Source organism: Aegilops tauschii, chromosome 2, assembly GCF_002575655.3.
Source record: "Aegilops tauschii subsp. strangulata cultivar AL8/78 chromosome 2, Aet v6.0, whole genome shotgun sequence".
NCBI classification, from domain to species: Eukaryota; Viridiplantae; Streptophyta; class Magnoliopsida; order Poales; family Poaceae; genus Aegilops; species Aegilops tauschii.
This window is the reverse complement of record NC_053036.3, coordinates 450754523-450766383: the sequence shown is the minus strand read 5'-3', so window position 1 is coordinate 450766383 and position 11861 is coordinate 450754523. Positions and strand designations below refer to the sequence as shown.

The window sequence follows — 11861 nt, the reverse complement described above, 5'->3', positions numbered from 1 at the left end:
TCAAAGTTTCTGGTCAGATCTGATGCTTATGAAACAAGTACCAATTTGGCAAGTCCATTTGGTATGATCTTTTCGCAGCATCTACATATGACTAAATAAGGAAGATTTGCCAAGTTTTAGCCCAATCCATCACTCCTAGTGAGTGCTTCTTCATCATTTGCTTTCTGGGTCAGATTTGGCATTTGAACTGCAGCTATGCTAAATCCTTGCCCAAATCCCTTCAAGCTTCCCAGGACCGTAGTCCTTGCTATCATAAACCTCCTAGACAACCATTTTTTCCCTTAACCTCTCTGTGCTGATCACCAGGATGTTGCCAAGTTTGCAACAGCAAACTTGTCGAGCATGTTTCCCTCTGCTCACTACACCTTTGCTCGTTCCATCACTTCAGTATTAATGATCATTGGAGGGACTACGCTGTAGACATCATTTAGCACCAAGTAGACGACCATACCATGCGTTGTAGGTGGTGACCACAGGCAGTGCCAGCCAAATCGATGGTCTAGCCACTGTTGGCCACAGTAGCGCATCTTCGGCTGGCTTTGGCTCGTCCAAGCTTGTCAACCAGCTCAGCCTCATCGTCGCCGTGCGCCTTGGCCCGTTTCCCCCTTCGTTTGCTTCCTCCTTGAGCCATCGCCGTCGCCGAGCACAGTGCACACCCGTGCACCGTCGTCTTCCTCGTTCTTGTCCCCTTCTCCCTCTCGTCCGCGAGCGCCCCTCGTCTCCATGAGCCCCTGCGCGTCGTCCGCATCCCCCTCGTCGCGTCCCCGTCGCTTCCCGTGGCCTTTGGCCGCGCATGCATGTCGCCGGCGCGCGGACACGTAGCCGTGCCGCGTGTCGCCTCGCCCCTCCCCCTAGAGCTCGTCCCCGCGGCTATAAGTAGCGACCCCGAGCCTCCTCACAGTCCACAACGCCCCCGAACCACTAGCTCGAGCTCGAGGAGCTCCCTGACGCCCATCGCCACCATGGCCGCCGCCTCGAGCTATGCCCGATTCCGGCGATGCCGTGCCCCTCTCCCCGTTCCCCCACCACCTATGCGTTCCCCGAGGTCCGGCGCACCTCCCCGTAGCCTTGCCCACCCAGTTCCCCCACCGGAGCCCCTGTTCGCCGGAGTCCGAAGACCACCTCCGCCGCGAGCCCTGCTGCTCCTTCTCTCGTGCTCCTCGCCGGCAACAGACACCACCACGGGATGCGCCTCTCGCTCCTGAGCTCGTGGATAGGTCGGCCGTCGTCTGAGGCGGCCGGAGCCGCCGGCAATCGCCGTCGAGGCGGGCGTCTCCCTCGGCGAGGCGCGCGTACGCGCGGGAGGAAGAAGAAGCCAGGCCAGGCGGGCCCCACCCTGCGGGACCCACCTGTCGGTGAGAGGAAGGCGTGGCCCCGCTGGCCACGTCGGATAAGTGGACGCGCCCGGCCACAGAAGCCGTTTGCCTGCTCTGGAAACGTATTCCTCTGGAATACGCTGTCCAAGTCAGAAAATGTATTCCCTGGGCACTTCGGCCCGAAATGCGTTTCCCTGTGCGGAAAACGTATTCAGCCCAAAGGCACGTTCAGTTTTTCCTCCAGGGGCCTGCTTGCTGAAATTTTTTCACCGATAGGTCCCTGAGCTTCAACCCTCCGTATCTTTTTACCCGTAGCTCCAAATCAGGTGATTCCAAAGCCCACGTCTTCGTCTCGTCGAACTATTTCCGTTGGTATTATTTTCATTATGTTTTCACACAGTGAAAATAACCACTTTGCCCTTGCCCGTAAACAGCCCCCTTCGAGAGAGAACTGTTTTCGGCAAATCTTTCCGCGATCGTTCCGCACTTTTTCCGGAGTAATCCTCGACCCCAGGCAAGCCAACCTCTTATCATGAGCCCCGAACTTGCATGTTGACTTTGCTGGTACCTCGTGTGTGTGCTTAGTTGCAGTAGTTTTTGTCTGTTTCATCTGCCGTTATTTCAGTTGTGATATATGTTAGTACTGCTTGCTTACCTCTCATGATAGCTTTTGCCATGCTAGTTATATTGTTGTTGATAATATCATGCCTCTATCTAGTGTAGTTCATTCCATTAGTCTTGATGTTATGATGATTTTGTTGCACCGTCAATAAGCTAGTATCTAGTATTGTTATGTTTCATATGCTATAACTGTTCACTGGAGTAGCTTGATATTTGTTAATGCATTTGTTAGTTGAATGTTCATTGTTGCATTCTTGTTTAATATGCTCATAATGTTGTTGATGGTGGAGAAGTTAATAATATGACTTAATAACAAACCTCCTCCTCCATCACCGGGATATCATAGTGCCACCAAATCGAGCTTTCACCAGTGCAACCACATTTACCTTGTGGGAAGGTCCTAGCTGGGTCTATTGTCATGCCTCTCGCCGGTGCCTCCCGCGAGGGAAGGTTATGGGCGCGCTTACCCTGATCAGGTAGGCGGACATAAGCCTTGTGTGCCCGGGTTTGGTTTTGAGCTCATGTCCCCGTTTGGGACCGTTTTGCCACGACGGTGGCCGTTGGTACCTTTGGTAGGTACGGGGCCACCCAGAACTGAACCCTTAAGGGGTGTTGGTCGGAGTGGCCGGGAGGGCGTCATGGCAGTAGATCGGTTTGTCGGAATGCTTTGGTCCGCACGTATGGGAGTGCGAGACCAGGGTTCCGTAGTGTGGGTAAAGTGTGCTACCTCTGCAGAGTATATTCAATCTATCGATAGCCGCGTCCTAGGTCATGGGCACAGGTTCATAGTAGGTCACACTATCGGGTCTCGGTCGAAATGCAGGATAAATCAACTAATTAATTATGTGATAACTAAGATGTGATAACTAATGTGATGGCTTGGACTATGAAATAATCATGAGAAGTCACGATGATGTGTTGATATGACCCCGAGACGAGGTCTCGGTAAGTCATGATCGTGCTCCGAGGAGCCGTGGCAGAGTAAGTGATTGTGGCATAAGGTTATTATAACATGTCTTCACGGGAGGTAACTGGTAGTTTATTTTCAGCATAGTTTCATGATGTCATGCCCTGTTTTGATATGCCATGCTTTGCTGTTGTTATGATAGAAGTAAGTTTGATATGCCATGATAGTTGATGCTATGATGTTGTTCATGCCTAGTTTGAATTATGATTCTAGTTAATATCATGCCATGCTTAGAAGTTGTGTTGATGTAGACTGTTGCATATGCTTGGTTCTTGCTTTGTCTTCTGTTTGTTTGGATGCTATGTATTTGGTTGTCTTGCAAGTGCATTCAATCTACTGACCTGGCGTGTCATGCCAGTTTTGTAGGTCGTTTGCTTGTTCCGTCGTGCTAGGCCGTAATCTTGCCAGTCCTGTGCGTTATGGAGCCCAGCCTTAGTGAGACGCTGCCAAACCAAGACTTCCGCCGCCATTTATATGGACTTCTGCTGCCATGTAAATAGCCTTAGGGCTATGCCAGAAAATTGTATTCATCAATGATGTAATCTTACACACATGTATTTGATGAATATTATTGTACCTGGAATGTTGTATCATGGACCTGTCGTGCGTCAGGTGTTATCCTGGGCTGACGTGCGAAGGCCCCCTGCTCCATGCGGATCGGGGTGCCACATACAAACTCCTTAGTTCAACTCCACAAGCTTGGAGGCTGCCAAGTGACACCTAAACAATCTAGGAGACACCACACTCCAAAAGGTAATAGATGTTGTTGATGATGAACTCCTTACTCTTGTGGTTCAAAAGATAGTCTCATCAACACTCAAACACTCTCTCATAGATTTGGCTATCTGGTAGGATAGGGATTGGAGTGGAAAGCAACTTGGGGAGGCGAGAGATCAAAGATTAAAGGTTGGAGTGAAATCCTCTTGATCTCAACACAAGTGTAGGTGGTCTCTCTCAGAAAATAGATATGGGAAGTGTAAGCTTCGAACTGGTTGTTCTCTGAGTTTTGGTGGAATGGGTGGGGCTATATATAGCCATCACCAAAAATCCAACGGTTACACACCTTTATGCACTACTTAATGGGACCGGGTGAGAACACTTGGTGAGACTGAACACTACAAAAGGTTTGAAATTTAGTCTTTTCGGTGAGACTGGATGAAACCTCTTGGTGGGACCGACCAAAGCTGGCCTAAGCATTCGGTGTCACCGATTGAAACTGGTCGGAAATTCTGAGTTGATTTCAGTTGGTAACAGAAGGATGACAAGTGCTCTTCGGTGGGACTAAAGGGTCAACTCGGTGAGGAAGAGACGCTAGGGTTTATGTAGTGGCTATATCAAGTGTCTCGGTGAGTCCGGTACACTAGTGCAGAATTGGGCTTTAGTCCCGGTTCGTAAGGACCTTTAGTCCCGGTTCTGCAACCGGCACTAAAGGGTGGGGACTAAAGGTCCCCCCTTTAGTCCTGGTTCAACACGGCCTGGGACCAAAGGCCCACCACGTGGCACGAGCCCGCGTTGGGGCTAGGGGACCTTTAGTCCCGGTTGGTAAGACCAACCGGGAATAAAGGAATTTTTTAGAATTTTTTTATTTTCTTCCAATTTTCAAATTTCTGAATTATTTGACAATTTAATCTCTAATCACCCCTCATCACTACTCAAGTGTGGAGCACTCATTCCAAATTGTCTAACTTCCCATCCAGTCACCCATCCTCTCACTACTCCAGCCTGAGCACGCTTAACTTTTGAGAGTTTCCAAGTCTGCACTTGTTGTTTTCCTGACAATAGTAAGCTGTCAATCCTATTAACCCTTAGGAGTTTAGCTTGAGCATGAAGTCACACATTTCACCGTTTGAGTTTGAAACTATTATTCTAAAAAACAATAATTATTTATTAACACTAATATTTGTTGAGTAAGTAGTTTGACCATAGTTTGACAACAGTTTGACCAAAATCCAAAAAAACTTAAAGTTGATGATAACTTTTTTCCTTTCAGAATTCGAGGATCTAAAATTTGCAAAATTGCCTATGGCGGTCGAAATCGGAACCGGCTTTTCATGCTGAACATGTTGATATATTATACGCTTTTTTCGACATCGTATGCAAAAGTTATAGTCGTTTTACTTTTTCATAACACTTTTTTGCAAAACATGTCAAAATTTATGTTTTTAAATTTCCCTAACTAGTAGATGTAGTATCATAACTACATCTCGAAGGATTTTAATTTTTTAAGTTTTTATCATTTTCTTTTGTTTTTTTTAACCGAAAAGGCGATACTAGGGGGTAGAGTTTGAAAATTGCAGAACCCCTTAGTCTGGGTTGGAGCCACCAACCGGGAGTAAAAGGTTAGACCCGTTTAGTCCCGGTTGGTGGCTCCAACCCGGACTAAAGGTCTAACCTATAGTCCCGGTTTGTGTCACAAACCGGGACTATAGGTACACCATGAACCGGGACTAATGATGCCGTAATCGAACCTGGACTAATGGTCACATTAGTACCGGGCCGTAATCGAACCGGGACTAATGAGGTGAACGTAAGGTCGTTTTCTACTAGTGGTAGAATGAGTTTCGGTGAGACCGAGATGAACTTAAGGGTTTTGGACATAGATGAATGTGAGAGTGTGACTGAGGGTTTTGGAGCAATATCTCTAAGCTCTTGAGCAGTTAGACCATCATCAAAATCTCATCCCCTTTTAATTGCATTGTCTTTCCTATGGACTCAATGTGATCTTGGATCACTTAACTAAACATGAAGAGTCTTGAGGGGTCCACATTCACATCCCATTTCTATGCCTATATTGAACTTTTCTGAAATATTATTTGAGTAGGCATTAGTTCAATAATATATATGTTGTTATTAATTACCAAAACCACCCAGGGATTAGATGCACACTGGTGCACGTCGGTCCTAAACAAACGGTTTTTTACCCCTTTCCGCGACGGCATTTGGAACCGTTGCCAAGTGAGTGTGTGCGATAGGGTGTCCTTCCCACATGACCCATAAATCGTCGGGGATAGGCCCTCCTGGGACCCAGGCTGGGGCCTGATCGGGCGAGGCATCGAAACCCAATCATTTCCGTAGGTATGTACATCCCACACGGTAATCTGAGAAAATCATTTCCGTAGGTATGTACATCCCACACGGTAATCCGAGAAAATTATTTCCGTAGGTATGTACATCCCACATGGTGAATCCCAGAAAAACATTTCCGTTCGTATGTATATCACACACAGTCAATCCAAGGAATACGTTTCCGTTCTTATGTACACCCCACACAGTCAATCCAGGGAAAACGTTTCCGTTCGGACGTAAATCCCATACAGTTTTATGTGTAGGATCGTGTGTGAAAGGTGTAACTATCACACATGGTCTACCTTGGTTAACTGTTTGCTTTTATCAACTATATCACACACGATTTGATGAAGAAAATTGTGTGCCATTGGACTATCCATCGCAAGCGCTTTTACTACTAGAACCGTTTGCAAAGGTCCATGACACATTTAGCAGGTTTATTAGTTCACAATTAGTAATTCCAGTATTACGAAAATTCACATTTCATATCGAACAACTGTTTGCCAATTTCATATCAGGCACATAAATATATTATAACATCACAGTACGGTAGCTACATGAAAACAGCACAATACAACATATAGCTAGTTTAACTTCATAAGAACAATATATTGATTTCCCTAATCGAGATCATCCAGGGTCGTCTTATCCACCTCTGCTTTCAGTTCAGTAAGAACCCGTTTTGCATGGGCCAACTGGGAAAGTGCCTCCTCCTTCGCCAACACCATCTTAGCAAAGTCTGATTTGAAAAATCTGAGCTCATTCTCCACCTTCAACTTTTTATCCCGCATCTTGAAATATGGTTCAGCGTTGACAAGACTTTCTGTAAGCCTACGTGTGTTCACTTCCTCATACATGCTCCAGAGCTTCGTTAGGCACATCTTCAAAGACTCTGGCCACTCTTGATCAACCCACTCCAAGTAAGAACACTTCCTTTCATCCTATAATATTTAAAACTAGATCAGTAACAATTGTAGGGGAAATGGGTTTATAGCAACATAGAAAATCACCAATGCTTATTTTGAAAAACTGAAGAAACATGTTAATTATGACATATCTTCTCAGAAAGATCAATGTGCAAATGAAATAATTGGTACTGAGACAACAACCAAACTCTGGAACATCAGAAGCTATAATTAACTACAACGACGCTACAAGTTCTTACTCATGTACAATAAATAACAAATTTAACATTTTATGAGGAAGGTAAATATAACTGCAACAGCATAGCGACGGTGTTTGGATGATAGCAAATTGATACTAACAGGTGTGTACATGCACAAATTTAGTAACATAGAACTAATAGCACTAAGTGAAGTAAATATGCCCTAGAGGCAATAATAAAGTTATTATTTATTTCCTTATATCATGATAAATGTTTATTATTCATGCTAGAATTGTATTAACCGGAAACATAATACTTGTGTGAATACATAGACAAACAGAGTGTCACTAGTATGCCTCTACTTGACTAGCTCGTTGATCAAAGATGGTTATGTTTCCTAGCCATAGACATGAGTTGTCATTTGATTAACGGGATCACATCATTAGGAGAATGATGTGATTGACTTGACCCATTCCGTTAGCTTAGCACTCGATCGTTTAGTATGTTGCTATTGCTTTCTTCATGACTTATACATGTTCCTATGACTATGAGATTATGCAACTCCCGTTTACCGGAGGAACACTTTGTGTGCTACCAAACGTCACAACACAACTGGGTGATTATAAGGTGCTCTACAGGTGTCTCCGAAGGTACTTGTTGGGTTGGCGTATTTCGAGATTAGGATTTGTCACTCCGATTGTCGGAGAGGTATCTCTGGGCCCACTCGGTAATGCACATCACTAAGCCTTGCAAGCATTGCAACTAATGAGTTAGTTGCGGGATGATGTATTATGGAACGAGTAAAGAGACTTGCCGGTAACGAGATTGACCTAGGTATTGAGATACCGACGATCGAATCTCGAGCAAGTAACATACCGATGACAAAGGGAACAACGTATGTTGTTATGCGGTCTAACCGATAAAGATCTTCGTAGAATATGTGGGAGCCATATGAGCATCCACGTTCCGCTATTGGTTATTGACCGGAGACGTGTCTCGGTCATGTCTACATAGTTCTCGAACCCGTAGGGTCCGCACGTTAACGTTTCGATGACAGTTATATTATGAGTTTATATGTTTTGATGTACCGAAGGTTGTTCAGAGTCCCGGATGTGATCACGGACATGACGAGGAGTCTTGAAATGGTCGAGACATGAAGATTGATATATTTGAAGCCTTTATTTGGATATCGGAAGTGTTCCGGGTGAAATCGGGATTTTACTAGAGTACCGGAGGGGTTACCGGAACCCCCCGGGGGTTAATGGGCTATAGTGGGCCTTAGTGGAGAAGAGGAGAGGCGGCCAGGGTAGGGCCGCGCGCCCCTCCCCCCTAGTCCGAATAGGACAAGGAGAGGGGGGCGCCGCCCCCCCTTTCCTTCTCCTCCTCCACCTCTTCCCCCCCTTCTCCTATTCCAACAAGGAAGGGAGGGAGTCCTACTCCCGGTGGGAGTAGGACTCCTCCTGGCACGCCTCCTCCCTGGCCAGTCGCACCTCCCCCCTTGCTCCTTTATATACGGGGGCAGTGGGGCACCCCAAAGACACAACAATTGATCGTTTGATGTTTTAGCCGTGTGCGGTGCCCCCCTCCACCACAGTCCACCTCGATAATACTGTAGCAGTGCTTAGGCGAAACCCTGCGTCGGTAGAACATCATCATCGTCACCACGCCGTCGTGTTGACGAAACTCTCCCTCAACACTCGGCTGGATCGGAGTTCCAAGGACGTCATCGGGCTGAACGTGTGCTGAACTCGGAGGTGCCGTGCGTTCGGTACTTGATCAGTCGGATCATGAAGACGTACGACTACATCAACCGCGTTGTGCTAACGCTTCCACTTTCGGTCTACGAGGGTACATAGACAACACTCTCCCTCTCATTGCTATGCATCACCATGATCTTGCGTGTGCGTAGGAAATGTTTTGAAATTACTACGTTCCCCAACAGTGGCATCCGAGCCTGGTTTTATGCGTACATGCCATATGCATGAGTAGAACACAAGTAAGTTGTGGGCGATATAAGTCATACTGCTTACCAGCATGTCATACTTTGGTTCAGCGGTATTGTTGGATGAAGCGGCCCGGACCGACATTACGCGTACGCTTACGCGAGACTGGTTCTACCGACGTGCTTTGCACACAAGTGGCTGGCGGGTGTCAGTTTCTCCAACTTTAGTTGAACCGAGTGTGGCTACGCCCGGTCCTTGCGAAGGTTAAAACAGCACCAACTTGACAAACTATCGTTGTGGTTTTGATGCGTAGGTAAGAACGGTTCTTGCTAAGCCCGTAGCAGCCACGTAAAATTTGCAACAACAAAGTAGAGGACGTCTAACTTGTTTTTGCAGGGCATGTTGTGATGTGATATGGTCAAGACATGATGCTAAATTTTATTGTATGAGATGATCATGTTTTGTAACCGAGTTATCGGCAACTAGTAGGAGCCATATGGTTGTTGCTTTATTGTATGCAATGCAATCGCCCTGTAATGCTTTACTTTATTACTAAGCGGTAGCGATAGTCGTAGAAGCATAAAATTGGCGAGACGACAACGATGCTACGATGAAGATCAAGGTGTCGCGCCAGTGATGATGGTGATCATGATGGTGCTTCGGAGATGGAGATCACAAGCACAAGATGATGATGGCCATATCATATCACTTATATTGATTGCATGTGATGTTTATCTTTTATACATCTTATCTTGCTTTGATTGACGGTAGCATTATAAGATGATCCCTCACTAAATTATCAAAGTATAAGTGTTCTCCCTGAGTATGCACCGTTGTGAAAGTTCTTCGTGCTGAGACACCATGTGATGATCGGGTGTGATAGGCTCTACGTTCAAATACAACGGGTGCAAAACAGTTGCACACGCGGAATACACAGGTTAAGCTTGACGAGCCTAGGATATAACAGATATGGCCTCGGAACACGGAGACCAAAAGGTCGAGTGTGAATCATATAGTAGATATGATCAACATAGTGATGTTCACCGTTGAAACTACTCCATCTCACGTGATGATCGGACATGGTTTAGTTGATATGGATCACGTGATCACTTAGAGGATTAGAGGGATGTCTATCTAAGTGGGAGTTCTTAAGTAATATGATTAATTGAACTTAAATTTATCATGAACTTAGTACCTGATAGTATCTTGCTTGTCTATGTTGATTGTAGATAGATGGCCCGTGCTGTTGTTCCGTTAAATTTTAATGCGTTCCTTGAGAAAGCCAAGTTGAAAGATGATGGTAGCAGTTACACGGACTGGGTCCGTAACTTGAGGATTATCCTCATTGCTGCACAGAAGAATTACGTCCTGGAAGCACCGCTGGGTGCCAAGCCTGCTGCTGATGCAACTGACGACGTTAAGAACGTCTGGCAGAGCAAAGCTGATGACTACTCGATAGTTCAATGTGCCATGCTTTACGGCTTAGAACCGGGACTTCAACGACGTTTTGAACGTCATGGAGCATATGAGATGTTCCAGGAGTTGAAGTTAATATTTCAAGCAAATGCTGGATTGAGATATATGAAGTCTCCAATAAGTTCTACAGCTGCAAGATGGAGGAGAATAGTTCTGTCAGTGAGAATATACTCAAGATGTCTGGGTACTGCAATCACTTGATACAACTGGGAGTTAATCTTCCGGATGATAGCGTCATTGACAGAATTCTCCAATCAATTCCACCAAGCTACAAGAGCTTCGTGATGAACTATAACATGCAAGGGATGGATAAGACGATTCCCGAGCTCTTCGCAATGCTAAAGGCTGCGGAGGTAGAAATCAAAAAGGAGCATCAAGTGTTGATGGTCAATAAGACCACCAGTTTCAAGAAAAAGGGCAAAGGGAAGAAGAAGGGGAACTTCAAGAAGAACAGCAAGCAAGTTGCTGTTCAGGAGAAGAAACCCAAGTCTGGAACTAAGCCTGAGACTGAGTGCTTCTACTGCAAGCAGACTGGTCACTGGAAGCGGAACTGCCCCAAGTATTTGGCGGATAAGAAGGATGGCAAGGTGAACAAAGGTATATGTGATATACATGTTATTGATGTGTACCTTACTAATGCTCGCAGTAGCACCTGGGTATTTAATACTGGTTCTGTTGCTAATATTTGCAACTCGAAACAGGGGCTACGGATTAAGCGAAGATTGGCTAAAGACGAGGTGACGATGCGCGTGGGAAATGGTTCCAAAGTCGATGTGATCGCAGTCGGCACGCTACCTCTACATCTACCTTCGGGATTAGTTTTAGACCTAACTAATTGTTATTTGGTGCTAGCGTTAAGCATGAACATTATATCTGGATCTTGTTTGATGCGAGACGGTTATTCATTTAAATCAGAGAATAATGGTTGTTCTATTTATATGAGTAATATCTTTTATGGTCATGCACCCTTGAAGAGTGGTCTATTTTTGTTGAATCTCGATAGTAGTGATACACATATTCATAATATTGAAGCCAAAAGATGCAGAGTTGATAATGATAGTGCAACTTATTTGTGGCACTGCCGTTTAGGTCATATCGGTGTAAAGCGCATGAAGAAACTCCATACCGATGGACTTTTGGAACCACTTGATTATAAATCACTTGGTACTTGCGAACTGTGCCTCATGGGCAAGATGACTAAAACGCCGTTCTCCGGAACTATGGAGAGAGCAACAGATTTGTTGGAAATCATACATACAGATGTATGTGGTCCGATGGATGTTGAGGCTCGTGGCGGATATCGTTATTTTCTCACCTTCACAGATGATTTAAGCAGATATGGGTATATCTACTTAATGAAACATAAG

The 11861-nt window shown here is 45.5% G+C and overlaps 1 long non-coding RNA gene across 1 annotated transcript; it reads left to right on the top strand.

The window, feature by feature from the left end:
• The first annotated feature begins 896 nt into the window (after nucleotides 1–896).
• On the top strand, nucleotides 897–3480 carry LOC120973572 (uncharacterized). Its single transcript, XR_012203002.1, has 3 exons — nucleotides 897–1642; nucleotides 1751–1830; nucleotides 3263–3480. It is a non-coding gene; the product is annotated as an uncharacterized lncRNA (long non-coding RNA).
• Nucleotides 3481–11861: the final 8381 nt, after the last annotated feature.